At 42.6% G+C, this 16,716-nt stretch overlaps 1 pseudogene; it reads right to left on the reverse strand.

Moving 5' to 3' along the window:
- Positions 1-12,678: 12,678 nt before the first annotated feature.
- Positions 12,679-13,057, reverse strand: LOC120861565 (annotated as a pseudogene).
- Between the last annotated feature and the right edge of the window lie 3,659 nt (positions 13,058-16,716).

Consider the following 16,716-nt stretch of genomic DNA (forward strand, 5'->3'; position numbering starts at 1 on the left):
CCGACTCTATGCGACCCCGTAGATGGCAGCCCACCAGGCTCCCCCGGCCCTGGGGTTCTCTCTACTCTCCACTTGGAGATACAAGAAGCCAGGAAGTGGGCCTTTACCAGACACTGGAGCTATCCACATCTTGATCCTGAACCTCCCAGCCTCCAGAACCGTGAGAAACAAATGTTTGTTATTTATAAGTTACCGAGTCCATGCTGTCTTGTTGAACAGACTAACACATGGCAGAAAACATAATCCCAGAATTCTACTGGTTTAAAGCTTAGTGTCCCTGGGTAGATATTCAGTGAGGTTCCTCTTCTCGTCCTCCCAGGGTGGCACCTGGGTTATTGGGAAGGAGGTTAGCCTGTGTGTTTCATGTCCTGAGTTTCTGCTGGTGACAGTTTTCCAAATCATCACTGGGTTGGTCCCCACAGTGGGAGTTGTTCAAGGCTCACAGCAGGAAGACCTGGGGTCTGGCAGGGGGCTGGGTGGCATACACTGTCTCTATCCGGACTTGTTTAATGTTGGGTTCACAGCTAGGGTGGTGAGCTTGCGTTATGTGGGAGCATGCAAGTCCCCATCTCCACCCATGTTCCATGAGCGTTCAGCTTTACTTCTGCTTCTTGGGGTGGAGGGGTTGTCACTTGGGCTCTGCCAGCCCACACCGTGGACCGCTGTCCAGAGTAGTATGCCAGCATGATGGCCCACCAGCCTCTGTGCCTCTCCATTCAGTGGCCTAGAATCACACTGAGTGCCCTTCAGTGCCTTCAGAGCATAAAGAATGGGTGAGAGCCATTCTTTTGACAAGAAACACTTCAATTTGGTTTTGTCACACCCCACTGACTCATTTGCAAACCTCCCATTTTTCAACCATCTTCAAATGAAATGGGACACCAGTCTCCTTATTTTGAAATCATCCACACCTCAGGGGAGATTCTCTCATCCTCCGCCACCCATGCCATCTCCAGAAATTACTAGGTGGTACAGCTTATAATTCTCTCTGTCAGCTCCACTCTGCTCTTCCCTAGATTCAACCCTGCCATTTTTTTTTCCAGGTGGTGGCAGAAATGAGGTGCATTGGGCTGCTTTTACACTTAGGGTCACAGTCCCTCTGTCTAAACCCTCTTGCTCTCCTGAAGGGGTGTGAGTGGCACCCAAGAGAGGTGTTTCTTTGAATGTCAAGCTGAGTAATGGACTCTTTTCCTCATTTTTCTTAGCCTGCTATCATTTATTGGATGCTTGCCCTGCACCAAGCTTTGAGATCTTGGCCTCCTGGGTAGCTTGGCAGTAAGCCCTGAGAGTTCCTCCTGAGAAGCAGGCTTGGGGACTCTGCCACTATTACACAGGATGGGAATGAGGATCAGGAAAACGAAGTTACAGAGCCAGGCCAGTAAGTAGGGGGGGATGGGGGGGTGGGGTGGGCTAAGGACTCTCATCAAGAGGCATTTGGCTTTAGTAGCTCAATGAATAATTGGGTAGCTGAATTTTTCATGCTGAAAAGCCCTCGATTATATGTGTACCCAGCTCTGTCTCCCTCCCTCTCTTTCTCTTTGTCTCACTGTCTTTCTCACTGTGTCTTTTTCCCCTTGCCTTAATGAGGAAGATTTTGCCTTGAAGCCACAATGAACTGATTATTCTCTGTTGTTTCCCATGCCATATTTTAAAAAAAAACATTTTATTGGAGTATAATTCTTTTACAATGTTGTGTTTGTCTCTGCAGTGAAAAGTGAAAGTGAAAGTTGCTCAGTCATGTCTGACTCTTTGCAACCCCATGGGCTACACACTCCATGGAATTCTCCAGGCCAGAATACTGGAGTGGGGACCCGTTCCCTTCTCCAGGGGATCTTACAAACCCAGGAATCGAACCCAGGTCTTCCACATTGCAGGCAGATTCTTTACCAGCTGAGCTATCAGGGAAGTCCAAGAACACTGGAGTGGGTAGCCTATCCTTCTCAGGTAGATCTTCCTGACCCAGGAATCGAACCAGGGTCTCCTGTAACTGCAGGCAGATTCTTTACCAGCTGAGCTACCAGGGAAGTTTCTGTAGTACAACAATGTGAATCAGCTGTATCGTATACATATATCCCCTCCCTCTTCAGCCTCCCTCCCATTGCCCCCATCCCACCCCTCCAAGTCATCACAGAGCACCACGCTGAGCTCCCTGGACTACACTGCAGACTCCCACTAGCTATTTTACACATGGCAGTGTGTTTAGGTCAAACCTCATACCCCAATTCATTCCTCCCTCCCCTTCCTCTCTGTGTCCACATATCCACTCTCTACATCTGCATCTCTATTCCTATCCTGGAACTAGGTTCATCTGCACCAGTTTTCTTATTGTGTTCCTTCTTCCTGGATTCTCTCTATCTGGAAAGCTCAACTCATTTTCCTGTGCTCGTATTTAAAATGTTAACTTCCCCATCGATCACCCCCACACCCTCCTTGGAGAACACTCAGCTCTGTGCCTGCATGAAGCATTGCATGTCTGCCTGTGCTGTGGCTGGCAGAGCACTCCTCTTCTGACAGTCTTTCCCTCCAGGTTAGAACCATTCTGAAACTTATATGCAGTTTACAATCAATATGTGCACTTAATGTTGCCTTTTCTCTCCCCTTTCCTTTCTCAGTGTGGTTTTGCATGTTTTCCAATTGATGACATTTTAGGATTAGGAAACACGGTTGATGATTTCCTTTTACTCTTACCTGTTAGGTGAACTCAGGACGTTACACAGAGGCGGAGTATTTTTCATCTTTTTAGTCTCAAGTATTTGGCAGTTTGTCTTGCACATAATCAGTCACTGAATAAATGAATAAATGATGTACCAAAAGAATGTGATTATGATTCTTGAAATATATCTAACATATGGCTTCATAGGGTCTCGGGCATTTGCTTGCAAGTTTTCTTTCAAAACTCTGTGACTTGGAATTTTGATTACAGGGAACCAGACACATTTTCACGAACTGTTTGACTCCTCATACGCAGCTGCCACTTCCTGATTATATAACTTGATGTGTCAATCAGTTGAACCTTTGTTTCTTTATCTGGAAAGAGGATAGTAGGATAACAGTAGTCATCCTCTTCAGAGATCTGGAAAGATTTTTTAAACTAAGTACCTTGCCTGTGTGAGATATTTCTTTGGGGATTGCTACAGTCTTCACATGTCACAGAGTTAACCCAGGTTGCTAATTAATCATTGATGGTCTTGCTCTGGAGTCCTAATGGGCGCTGACACAGCAGTTTCTTTTTATTCTCTCTAGCATAACTCTTTTTTTAGGTGTTCACCCTATGCAGTCATAGGCTTTAGCCTAAGCTTATCACAGCCCCTATAAGAGCAGTAAGGGGATTTCCATTTACGTTGAGGAATGTGTTAGGAAAAGAAGTGGAATCCAATCAATGGAATGTGAGTGGAAAGACTCTGAGAGCTTCTTGGAAAAGTTTCATTGCTGGTAAAGGAGAGCTGCAGTTTCTGACTCTAAGAATTATGTTTGCTCTGGTTCAGGGAGAAAACGATAGTCAGGGGATTACAAGCCTCATTAATAGTAATAAAGAGCATGCATTCTTCAAAAATAAATGAACAACACATACATAAATAAAACAAAGAGAGCCACGGGGAGTGTTTGTCTCTCTTCTTCCTGTGGGCATTGTTATCTAGATTTGACACTTGCCTTGGCCATGGTGATGCCATTCAGAGGTCATGTTGATAGTGAGGATTCTGAGAAGCCAGGGGTTGGAGGGAACCTGGACCCATGATGACATTTTGACTCTCTGAATTCCCCAGCCCACAAGCCTAGCTACCCTGGGCTAGCAATTATGTCAGAAAATATGACATTAGGATTATTTAAGCCAGTCTGAGTTCTTATTTCTGTTGTCTACAGCTATCAACAACCACCTCCACTCATATCCCAAATGCTATTACCCTCCCTCGATGGTTCACATGGTAAAGAATCTGCCTGCAATACAGGGGATGTGGGTTTGATCCCTGGGTCGGGAAGATCCCCTGAATGAAAGGAATGGCAACCCATCCCAGTATTCCTGCCCAGAGAATTCCATGGACAGAGGTTACTGTCCATGGGGTTGGAAATGATCGGACACAACTGAGCGACTAACACTTTCACTTTCATTATCCTCGGCAACAAGCAATTTACCTCTTGCATATATTTTTTGCTGAGTCTCTGCAATGTTAATATTCTCATCCAGGAACGACTCTTTTCTTTTTGCAGTGCTAATAACTTTTCTGCAAACTTCTTTTTTACTTGGTTTCTCTGGGCTCTAAGGCAGTGTGCAGTTTTCCCAGGGACTCTGGTGGTTCCTCAGCTCTACAGAGTCCTGACAGTGAGGGGGACACGTGGCTGCTTACTGCCCAGCAGACTCATATTCTGGTTGCATTTTCCCTTTGGGAACTTCATCATTTCTTCATGAATTTACAAATATGTCTGCACAGCTCCCGGGTAGACACTAGGTCAGGCCTTGGGGACACAACAGTGAACAAAGGAAAGATCCCTACATGGAGGGCTGTGAGAATTTTTATGGCCGATTGCGAAAGAGCATGGGCTCCGAGAACATTTAAGAGGAGAAAGCATGTCATTTGCTGTTGACTGATGCCATCGCAGGGCTTCCCAGGTGGTGCTAGTGGTAAAGAACCTGTCTGCCATGCAGGAAATATAAGAGACACAGGTTTGACCCCTGGGTCAGGAAGATCCCTGGAGGAGGGCACGGCAACCCACTCCAGTATTCTTGCCTGGAGTATCCCATGGACAGAAGAGCTTGGTGAGTTACAGTCCATAGGGTTGCAAAGAATCAGACATAACAGAAGCGACTTAGCACATGTTCAAGCAAGATGCTATCTCAGGAGGAATCAAGAGTTTTACAGTTATTCCCCAAATTAGAAAGAATGAACTAGTCTTTCTCTAACTGAATGCTAGCTTAGTATATGGTCATACCACCCTGAACTTGCTCGATCTTGTCTGAATGCCAAACTCATTTTCTCTTTCTTAATTCTTCTAGAGAAAGAAATACATTTCCAGTATTAATGCTTCCAAACACTAATGCAGGAACTGGAAACCAGCAGAAGTCAAGTGCTGGTGTTGTGATGATTTGGATATAGGATGCAGGAACACCAGGTAAGAAGGAGTTGGGGACTGGAAGAATCCTCCCAGGTTTCCAATAAGCTAATGCTTTAGTTCTCTCTGGGTACTAGAACTTGAAGTGTGTAGAACTGGATGCTGCCCAAGTTCTCTCTGACTTCTTGTCATATGAAATGTTATCATTATGATTAATAAAGTTCAGAATCAATCATGAGGCAATAAATAAATACACCCAAGATTCACCCCTGGAAAAGATAAGTAAAGGACTTAATTGATAAATAGAGTCATTATTTTTACTGGATCAAAGTGAGGAATACTGCATTTTAATAAAATTGGACAAGGTACTTTGGGTGCCAAAGTTTAGGCTTTTAGCAATGATGATACAAGTTCATACAGATTCTCAAATAACCACTCACCTCCTATTTCTGGGGTGGCAGTTCACAAGTCAGTGCTGACTGGCCATCTTCTTGTTGCTGCGGACCTCTCTGGCCATGTTAATGGGATGGAAAGTAAGGATTTTAGTTGTGAGCTGGAGATACTATTACTTTCTCTGTGCTCAGTTATTTGTGCATTTTGATGTTTTAATTATCTTTGAAGCTGTTATGAGGTGACATGGTGCCAGCTTCCCAAGTTCTGCTTATCAAGCCATGAACACATATCCGTTGACAGCCTGTCCATATAATAAATTGTCCAAACTGGGAACATGCTACAGAGTGAGTGTGCAAGCTTGGTTGTTCAGTTGTGTCTGACCCTTCATGACCCTTTGGACCATAGACTGTCAGGCTCCTCAGTCCCTGGGATTCACCAGGCAAGAATATTGGAGTGAATTGTCATGCCCTCCTCCAGGGCATCTTTCCAACCCAAGAATTGAATCTGCATCTCCTGTGTCTCCTGCGCTGTAGGCGGCTTCTTTATCCACTGAGCCATCAGTTATGCTGGGGAATAAGGGTAAACTTGGACTGGCTTGAACAAACTGCTTTACTCATACCATATCCATTGAACACAGGCTATTTACAAGTTCGGAGATTATATGTAATATGGAGACATAGAGACCCACCCATGTCACCACTCTCAACCAGGCACCATCATCCCCACTAGTCAACACAGTGGTCTGCAAATGCATCTGTACTCTACCTCCTATAGTTTGTGAGATCTTTGTAAACCCCTTTAAATGTCTGATTCACTTGCTGTGTTTGAAGTTACAAAGGTTGAATGGCTAATTGCCTCATAGGAAGTCCCTTCAATGTTTCTCTTGGTTAAAAATTAAATAAATAAATGAATCATTCCTGCTTTATCCCTATTCAATATAATTAATTCAACCTTTTGCATTTAAATTTTCTCCATGTTCCATCATTTAAAAGACACAAACAGAAGTGAACTCTTTTAAAATTAGTGGAATAATTGTGCTGTTCATGGTACTTTGTGAGAAGGCTGTTGAAAAAACTACCATGACCTGATCTCAAACATTAAATGGTTTAGAAGTGAGACCTTCAAAAATCTGATTGAAGGGATCATACTGAGAATTGTTTTTATCTTGGTTTATATGATTTCTGATGTGCCCTATCTTCCCAGCACAGTGCTTTACTCTTAGAGAATATTAAGCACGGATTTTTAGTTAATTAGTTAATACTATGGGTAGATTCATTTTTATATTTCCAACTCATTTTTTCTGGCATTGAAGGGTATCATAAATAAACTTCAATTTTACAGCAAATAATCTGACTTCTGAGATAACCTAGAAAGTGCTTCAGTAATTGTTTCTCTGCATATAAAACTTGTTACTACCATGGAGGAAGAAGAAATTTCAGGGCAGTCCAAGGCATCTAAGTTGGAGGAAAGGGCTCTGATTGCCCTGTTTCATAAAACATAATTTTTAGAGTTTGCTTAATCCCCAAATTTTGTGTTTTTTATATCCATAAACTCTCTTCTTTCCAAGGGGGCTACCACTGCCTGCTGGTAAGGTATTCACAGAGACGTTACATATAGTAATTATAATAAAAATAGCATTCTGTAGTTGCACAGCAGATTATAACTTACAAAGTAATTTTGCATGCTCATTATCTCATACGACCCTCTCCACAACCATTGAAAAAAGTGTTTTTGGCAGAGAATGTTATGAATTTATAAGACCCTAGTTTCTTTTTCTCCTGGGCCAGCACAAGTTATTTTCCAGGGTTCCTTAGAGTCATATATGCCCATTTGTTGTTTAGTTGCTAATTTGTGTCTGACTGACACCCCGTGGACTGTAGCCCATCATGCTCCTTTGTCCATGGGATTTCCCAGGCAAGAGTACTGGAATGGGTTGCCATTCCCTTCTCCAGGGGCTCTTCCTGACCCAAAGATTGAACCCGGATCTCTTGTGTTGCAAGTGGACTCTTTACCATCTGAGCCACCAGAGAAGACCTACAGATAGTGAGTGAAGTGAACCAGCTCAGTCGTGTCCGACTCTGCGACCCCGTGGACTGTATCTCACCAGGCTCCTCCCTCTATGGGACTCTCCAGGCAAGAATACTGGAGTGGGTTGCCATTTCCTTCTGCAGGGGATCTTCCCAACCCAGGGATCGAACATGGGTCTCCCTCATTGCAGGCAGACACTTTAACCTCTGAGCCATAGTGAAGGGGATGACAAATCTATGAGAGGAAAGGAGCATGCATCCCTGAATCCCTGAATGGAAGACAATGCTAAACACCCATAATGAACACTATGTGAATAAGAAAAACCTTCTGTTGTATCAAGCCCCTAAGATTCTAATGTGTTTATTTTAGTCATTTCTTATCTTTCTTAACATAATTTTCTAATAGTCATTTTATTCATGAAATAATGAAGATCAAAGAGGTAAAGTTACCTATTTAAGCTCACAGAGTCAGAAATATGCAGTTGTAGACAATCTAAAAGTTAAACCCACTTAGATTTTTCCAATCAATGCCAGTGTACTTGTGAACACATTTCAGATGTCACTAATGAATATTATATCAAAAACTTATAATGTAATGCCATAAATTTAGCTAAACAGCTAAATGCCTAAAATGTAATAAGCCTTTCATGGTCAGGAATAGTTAATGTGCATCTCAAACCATCCAATAGGATATTAAAAATATATTGAAGAAAGGCAAGCTGCAACATCTCATTTCATAGACTAGTAAAACTGGGGCTTAGTGAAGTCCAAAATTAGTGACCAAGATTGTGATAAGCCAGTGGTATAAGGTGATAGAAGGTGTTGTGAACAATTAAAATGAGGCTTACTATCTTCAGTGCCTTTCTGTTGACAGATCATGTCAACAGAAAACAATCAAGCAAAAAAAAAAAAAAAAGCCAAGAAAGAAGTCAATAAAGAGAACTTTCTTAGTGTTCTCTTTGTTAATAAGGCTGTAAAGAAAGCCACTGGGCCTTCAAATATTGAATGTCTGGATGTCATCATTTATGAGGATGGAACTCTGGGATTTGGGTTTTGGTGAGCATCCTGATGGTTTGCAGACTTGCTGAAGCCCTGCTAAATGGTTGGGTAGATTCCCACTAAAGGTCTAATCTCAAGTGTTATTTCATTCTCTATCTATAATCCTCTTCTTTTTCAGAGGAACTCAGAATTGATACTGTGAGGAGATTTTTCAGGTGAGGAATATTTGAGGCAAGGGGAACAGCAGACACACTGGTTGTCAGGATGCTGTGTAGAGCTGACAATAAAAATCAGAAAACCAAATAATGCAATAAATCCTGTGGCCCTAGAGGAAATAGGGCAGGCTAATTGGGCAGGCTGATTCTACACCAAGTCACAATTCTACTAGACTTTCTTATTGTATGTCACATTAGTATAATATGAGTAAATCTTCAGTTCAGTTCAGTCGCACAGTCGTGTCTGACTCTTTGAGATCCCATGGACTGCAGCACACCAGGCTTCCCTGTCCATCACCAACTCCCGGAGTTCACTCAAACTCATGTCCATTGAGTCAGTGATGTCATCCAACCATCTCATCCTCTGTCGTCCCCTTCTCCAGCCTTCAGTCTTTCCCAGCATCAGGGTCTTCTCAAATGAGTAAGTTCTTTGCCTCAGGTTATCAGGAGTAAATCTTAGGGCTCCACATAGCCTAGTCTCCCTGCAGGGTCATAGTTAACTGGTTATAGTTCAGCATTCTGAAGTAATAGAGAAATATTATTTTATTTGATAATTTTCAATAAAATCAAACATGCTCCGCTTCATCATCCATGACAGTATTTCTTAAATTCTTTGCCCACACTCCTCTCGTTCTCCTACCTGTTTGCCACAACATCTGTCCATGCTCAATTTTTGTTTTCTTTCCTGTCTTTTAGTTTTCCATGAAATGCTTCTGCACAGCCATTTCTGTGGGCCCCGGTTTCTGTCCCTATCCTCGTTTCCTTTGACAACTCTGCAAAATATTTTCTTCATGGCTAGATGGAGATGGGTTGAACAAAAGAAGGAGGTTATATATATTCATATACAAGTTATATTTTCCCCTGATATATTTGAAGGGTAAGGATGGAGAAAAAGTATTTTGAAACAAAGTATAAGTAAGTTATGAAATCTTTGCTTAAAACCAATTAGCCTTTGACTGCATATTAAACAGAAGTCATTAGCTTTATTGGAATGAGAACCAATAAGCCTTGATCATTTCTGCTTTCAAGTATATGGCCTTTATAAGGCCCATTGCGGCTCCATCAGGGTTGCTTGAGAATCACCGTTAAACAGTCAATGCTTTTCAGTTTTGTAAAATAATAAGGTGCTCTGACCCATTACTAGATAAAATATCTACCCACCCATCATCTATTCCTGATCACCCCATCAAACTCAATACATTCACTCTTTCATGGAGACTTATTCCAGCCAAATGAAGCAACTGAGAAAGAACATTTGTTTAAACCAGATATTAGCAAAGTTAATCTGAAGAAATTATGTGAAAGCTGCCTTGCCAGTGCCTACTATCACAGAATGCTTGTGGGATAAATAAAATCAATACATCTTCGAGGTGAAGTTTAGGAACCTTCATCTTGACAGGCACATGAGTATACATGAGGAAGGTATCATTGCATCAATGGAGGTAATTCAGTTAATGAAGAAAGTCTGCAATAGTGAAGAATTGAAAAGCTTATGGCAAATCATACATAACAAAAGCTACCTTTTCCTCCTACCACCTTAAAGGATCACATAAAAGGGACATGGATTTAGCTTTGGAGGTGAGGTGAACCCTTCCTAGGGAAAGGAATATGGAAGTTAAGATCGAAGGCTTGAGGAGCTTGCCAGCTGCAGGCTGGAGGTGTGTAGGAAGCATGGCACAGTGTCTGGAGGAGGGAAAAGAAGACAGAGAGGATATGACCTCAGGCCAGAAAACCAGCAGAGTGACAGGAACCTGGGACCTGTTTATCAGGGCTACACTTACCAGATGGAATTGTTGCTAGAACTTCAGCTTGTTGCCTTAAGGAACAGGAAGGGAAGGCCAGCAGTCCTCAGCTTGGGACACCAGCACTGGGGCCCTGCAGGGCTCCCCGCAGGTGTGAACTAAGGCCTGGAGTGGGGGTCATTTCACATGCGGGTGCCGGAAACCCAGGCCAGATGTTGCCCCCTTGTCCAGGAGGTCAGACTCTTCATGTGTCCCATTCTTGACCTGGATACAAAAATCTCTTCCCCTCCTAGGCTTCTCCAGGAAGACCATCTCTTTGAGCATGTGGGAATTCTGCTGCATGTAAAAGATGCATGGGGTTGGAGTCTGGGGGTGGTGCTCTCACAGCAGAGACCAGGGTACTGCATACCCTTAGATACGGGTCTCTTTTCTCCCTAGACTTCTTTGAGTGTGCCTTCCCATGTGCTGAATTGCATGTAGGTGCTCTTTCAGTAGCACGAAATGATTGAATGTCAGGAATTTCACAGGGTTCAGCATGACGAGCATTTTCCCTTTGGTTGAAATAGTTTGTAAGATATTTGGTAGTCATATTTAAATATGATATTTGAAATTCCACTTATTGGAAGAAGCACACTGCTTGAGGCTGAAGTCTGATGTGGATTTGAAACCTTGCTTATACATTTTTTTACTGTGTTACCTTGAAGAGGCTATTCCACTCTCTTTGCCTCAGTTTTCTTATGTATAAAATAGGAATTAGGTGTTTATAAGAATCAGAGATTTGGAGGGAAGGATTAACTGCAGTCCCCTAAGGGAAAAGTGCTTCACACAGGGTCATCACACAAGTAAAACTCCCCAGAAATGTGCTATTTAGGTCCATGGAGACTACTGTATTTGGGTCACCCATAGCATGTTAGAAGTGATGGACTGCACATTGTCAATCAACACCATTTAGAAGCTACTGAGCCCAGTTTGGGCTTCCCTAGTAGCTCAGCTGGTAAGGAATCTGCCTGCAATGCAGCAGACCCTGGTTTGATTCTTGGGTCAGGAAGATTCCCTGGAGAAGAGATAGCCTACCTACTCCAGTATTCTTGGGCTTCCTTGGCTCAGCTGGTAAAGAATCCGCCTGCAATGTGGGAGACCTGGGTTCCATTCGATTGGGCAGATCCCGTGGAGAAGGAAACAGCTACCCACTCCAGCATTCTGGCCTGGAGAATTCCATGGACTGTGTAGTCAATGGGGTTGCAAAGAGTCCCACACAACAGAGTTACTTTCACTTTCACTTCACTGACCTCAGTTCAATAAAATGAAATCTTAGCTGTGACCTCAATCTGCTTGGCACTGTGCTCAGGCCTGAGGATGAAGATGAGGTCTTTGCAAAGTGCATCATTTTCTGGTTTTTCTCTTTAACTTTATAGGGAGCTTGCTGGGATTCTTAACTGCACATGATTAATATGTAGGAACCAGGAATGTAGAAAACACATTTTAAAATATTAGCAAAGCCTGCTTGATTTGGTTTTAGAAAGAAGCATTGATTTTAATAGGGAAACATTTTTTCTCAAGGTTATGTTTTTGAAATATCAGGCTACAGAGTATGGGTGCAATGTCATACATTTTGCTCATTTATGTGTTCCCCAGATGCTGCACCATGTGTGATCTTGCTCAGCCATCCAAACTGTAAAATAAAAGATTACCGAAACATTATTGGGGATGTATAAGAAATTACATTGCGAGTCATAGCTGATTTTTCAGTTCTTGTTTTTCTCTTTCAGTTGAGCCGACGATTCTCCATTTTTGTTTTCTTTTTTTTGGTCTGAAATCCCCTAGATGGCACTAGAGAATCCTGTATCTAAGTGGCTTATATAATAATCCTAAGTACGTGAAGAGAAGTAATTTTCATTTTTCTGCAAATAAACGTTAATAAGAAGTTGAACAGGATGGGATGCAATGTTAACATTTATGTATTCTGTATACTAGGTACTCCTTGAAAGTAAAAATTGGTAATTTTTTAACTGTGGGTGTCTCAGAACTGGGTTTTGGTATTTTAATTAGCATGAAATTCATTTGGTGCAGACATAAAGATGCGTAGAAATAGCAGAGATCTTGAGGCTGATGCTTGACCCAAATGACATTCATATTAGACCCAATATCTACATCTCCTAGGATGGTAGGGGTGGGTTTTTAACCCTCGTCTCCTGCATTGGCAGGTGGACTTTTTACCACTGAGCTACCTGGGAAGCCCAAATTTTATTCAAGACATCATACAAAATATTCATCTTCCTCCTCTTCTTTATCTTGATTAAACTGGAGTAATGCAATTTGTAACTTTGCAACTACTTGTAACCAATCACATAGATTATGTTTCTCCAAATATTTTTGGTGAGATATTTCAAATACCTTTTGAAAAAAGGCACCTCAGAAGTTATGGTAATCTCACTTTTGCTTCTTTCCATTGTTCCAGTATCTCCATTAAGATTTCCAGCTTTTCCATTCACTTTGATTCTTTCCTAAAGAAACAGCTCAAAACTGTCAGCATCCATGATTCAATGTTCGACAGGATGGACATTGTCAAGAGGAAACATCAGGATCTTCTTCTTTTCATTGATCCCTTTGCCACAAGCTTTTTCATAGGAGCCATGGCTTCAGTGTAGGCAGATAGGGAGCTGGGTGAAGGGAGTGGGTTTAGGTTGGGTCCCTGAATTCAAGTGGCTCAGAAAATGCACAGGTGAGATGAGGCCTGGCTGTAAGACTGTGGGGTTAGTGGTCTGTATGGCTGAACCACACAGTTGTCAGGAGGAGGGACCAATGAAAAACAGCAGTCCTGTAGGTGTAGAGTGGCCCATAGGTGAGCTAAAAACTATTGTAAATTTCATCCTGTTAGTTTTCAGATTGGAAATGTAAGGCTGAGATAATGACTGACCTTACTCAAGACTGCAAAGTTATTTAGCGATAGAGTTAGGCTTCCAATTCCACTACTCTGATTTAACCCCTTCCCCTCTCCTCCTATAATTGTACCATCACCACACCCATCATAGTTCTTTCCTTGCCCTCCCTTCAAACGTCCAGGGCCCTTGGATCATGAGACAGTTGGGTCCTCTGAGCTGCAAGTGGCTTGAGTGCTCCCCCTCCCCCACCTTCAAGAGCCTTTAACAAGGATAGCACGAAAAAAAAAAAAAAAAAAAACAAGGATACCACTCTTCAAGTCAGACAGCCCCAAGGTTTGCTAATTTGCAGCTCAGTGATGTCATCATGGGCCCAGGATTTTTCCATTTTTGCACTTTGCCATTTTCCCATTTTCAGTTTTTGCCCCCATGGGTGAAAAAGTGCTGTGGTAGCTCTACATTTCACACAGACCCAAGCACACCCAGTGATGAAAGAGACACTCTTCTGTCCCTGACTCTCTTTCATTTAGTGAGGAAACCTTTCTTAGAAGCTCCAAGTGGACTTCCCTTCCGGTCTACATTGGCCCAACCTGGATGACTCTGGCCACCAAACCATGACTACTAAGGTAAAGAGATAACCAGATTGCCTGATGGAGGTGTCTCTGCCCCAACAGAAGGATTTAGAAATGAGTAGGGCTGTTCTAGGTTTACAAAGTGACTAAATGCCTGACTGCAGTACTTAGGATCCAGGATACAGGAAGGAGAAATATAATATTCAGAGGAGTCCCTTGGGATGAAGAATTATGTCACCCAAATGCCAACAATACGCCTGTTGAGAAGCCCTGCCACTCAATCATGACCTGCTATGGAGTCATCGGTAAGGTGGTGGACACTGAATCAACAGGAAAGAAGGGAGGTGTGGCTACTGAGTCAGCGGCCAACAGCCCCCTTCTTGTTCTTGCTCTAGTTCTGCATCACCGCTCTTGGAATTCCATACAAATGTGTAAGGTCAGTGCTCAAAGAAGGCCAGACTTCCCAGGTCTTTTGGTAATCAGTTACAATCAAATCAAAGAGAATCAGAAGTTCACTTGGATGACACGCATGGGGAAACAGCTGTCATCCTTCTTGAAAATAAAAATGAAAGCAAATAGTGCTGTTGTTGTCACTGGGGTGGGCTTCCCAGGCATCACTAGTGGTAAAGAACCTGCCTGCCAATTCAGGAGATGTAAGATACTTGGGATCAATGTCTGGATTGGGAAGATCCTCGGGAGGAGGGCGTGGCAACCCACTCCATTTGGAGTGGAGATTCCTATGGACAGAGAAGCCTGGCAAGCTACAGTCCATGGGGTCACAAAGAGTCGGATACGAATGAAGCAACAACATGCACCCACAGGGTGGGATACAGATGGGTTTGCTTGTTGGTTTGTTTCGTTGCAGGGTTGAGAGAGTTGGGAGGCCACCAGGAGCTGGTGAACGGCACTGAGTTTCTGTCAGATGCCGTGCGTATTGTGGGAGAGAATGAACAAAGGTGAGGCCTCAGCATCATTTTATGGAAAGATCCCAGGCTCTGAAGTCACAGACACCTTGCTCACCAAGTCCAGACTTACTGTGAACTCTATGTGGAAGGTTACCAAAGGTCTCTGAACTGCAATTATGAATCTTCAAAATAAGGCTAACTGATAAATCTTTGCCATGATTACATGGGCAGCAGAAGGCAAGTCCCTAGCCCAGTGTTCAGTAAACATCAAGTGCCATGTCTGATGTCTGAAAATGACATTGAGATTTATTTACTTATCCTTTCTCGCTACATAGAGTTGCAAGATTAAGCAAATAAAAATATGTGTATGTATGTGTTCTAAGTCACTTCAGTTGTGTCCCACTCTTTGAGACCCTATGGACCGTGGATTACCAGGCTCCTCTGTCCATGGGATTCTCCAAGCAAGGATGCTGGAGTAGGTTGCCATGCCCTCCTATATATGTCTCCCAATTAAAATACATGTCTCCCAGTTAAATTTGAAGTTCAGATAAAGGATCGATAACATTAGTGTAAGGATATCCCAAGCACTTTGGGATACACTTATCCTAATAAATTATTGTTTGTCTGTCTGAACTTAGAGAGTCCTATATTTTATCTTCCAACCCTATCTCTACATTCCATCTCTTCCCTGGATTCTCTCCTGCCAGAGAATAAATAAATGAAGCCCCAATTAAATATCACTCTCTCACTCATGTATTTTAACCTTAGCGGGGACCTGGCAGACCAATGACATCACGGTCAGCTTCTTTTGGTGAGCAAACATTCTCTAAGCTTGGAAGGAGAGGATCCTGCCTTGACAGAGTGGATCAGGTCTCAAAAGCCATGTTGGTCTTATGAACTTTGCGGTTAATCTTCTTGCAGAATGTTTTCTTTCACAGTTGGCTGTTCTGTGTCTGCATAGATCTGCAATAAATACTGTACTGCAGTGCTGAAAAGGGAGGAAAAACATTACCATCTGCATCTACAGCTTGCAAATTACAGCTTGCAATCACCTGCTATTAAATAAAGACACTTTAACAATATTTTGGGTTTTAAATTAGCAATTTACATCACAAGACTCTGAAAATACTAGTCTTTTAATACTGCAATTTTCTTTCCTTTTAACCAGGCATCAACATGTATTGAATTTTTAAAAAATGCAATACAAAGTAATGTTTATTTAAACAATAGCCACCAATGGTATGAGGCACACAGATGGAAATCCAATACTTTCTCACTCAGCGGGCAGCTTCATTGGAGGACCCTGATGGGGTTGCAACTCTCTAATTTACATCATGGGGAAAATCTAAGGCGTTGCCTTTTTTTTTCCTTTAGTGCCTGGCCACACCAGGCTACCTGTCATGTAAGAAAGTAGTCTCCAGCCGGGAATTAGAGGCATTCTTTGTTTGAAGGAGACTTGAAGCAAAAAGGCTGAAAGGGAAGGAGTTCAAGTGGGAATGTTTCCCTTTGTCATTTGACATCAGGGTTGAATCGAAGGGGATTGGCATTTGTGCAGAGCACACAGGATGCAAAATGAGATGGGATTTGGAAGCATACAAAGAGAGGAAGATTAACCAGCTTTGTGCCTCATCAACACTACTTATATAGATAGAGGGTTAAATCTATATCTAAATATAGTGGTTTGTCTTCCAGTTCTTATTACTGGGACTTTATCCCCCCTTTCTGTCAACATCTGAGTTAGGGAACAGGAAAACTCCAGGAGCAGGCACGCATTGTAAAGAGATAAGTATAAGCTTTGCGGTAGTGATTGCTGGGTTGTAAATTCCTTCACATAAACACAGAGCATTCTGGAGCATCATACCTATTAGCTGGCAGCCTGCTTTCCTGCATGTCTCCTGCTCTGCCCTGATGAACAGCTACTTCTCAGGGCTCTCCCAG

The sequence above is a fragment of the Oryx dammah genome, unplaced genomic scaffold, assembly GCF_014754425.2.
Source record: "Oryx dammah isolate SB20612 unplaced genomic scaffold, SCBI_Odam_1.1 HiC_scaffold_3, whole genome shotgun sequence".
In the NCBI taxonomy this organism is placed as follows: domain Eukaryota; kingdom Metazoa; phylum Chordata; class Mammalia; order Artiodactyla; family Bovidae; genus Oryx; species Oryx dammah.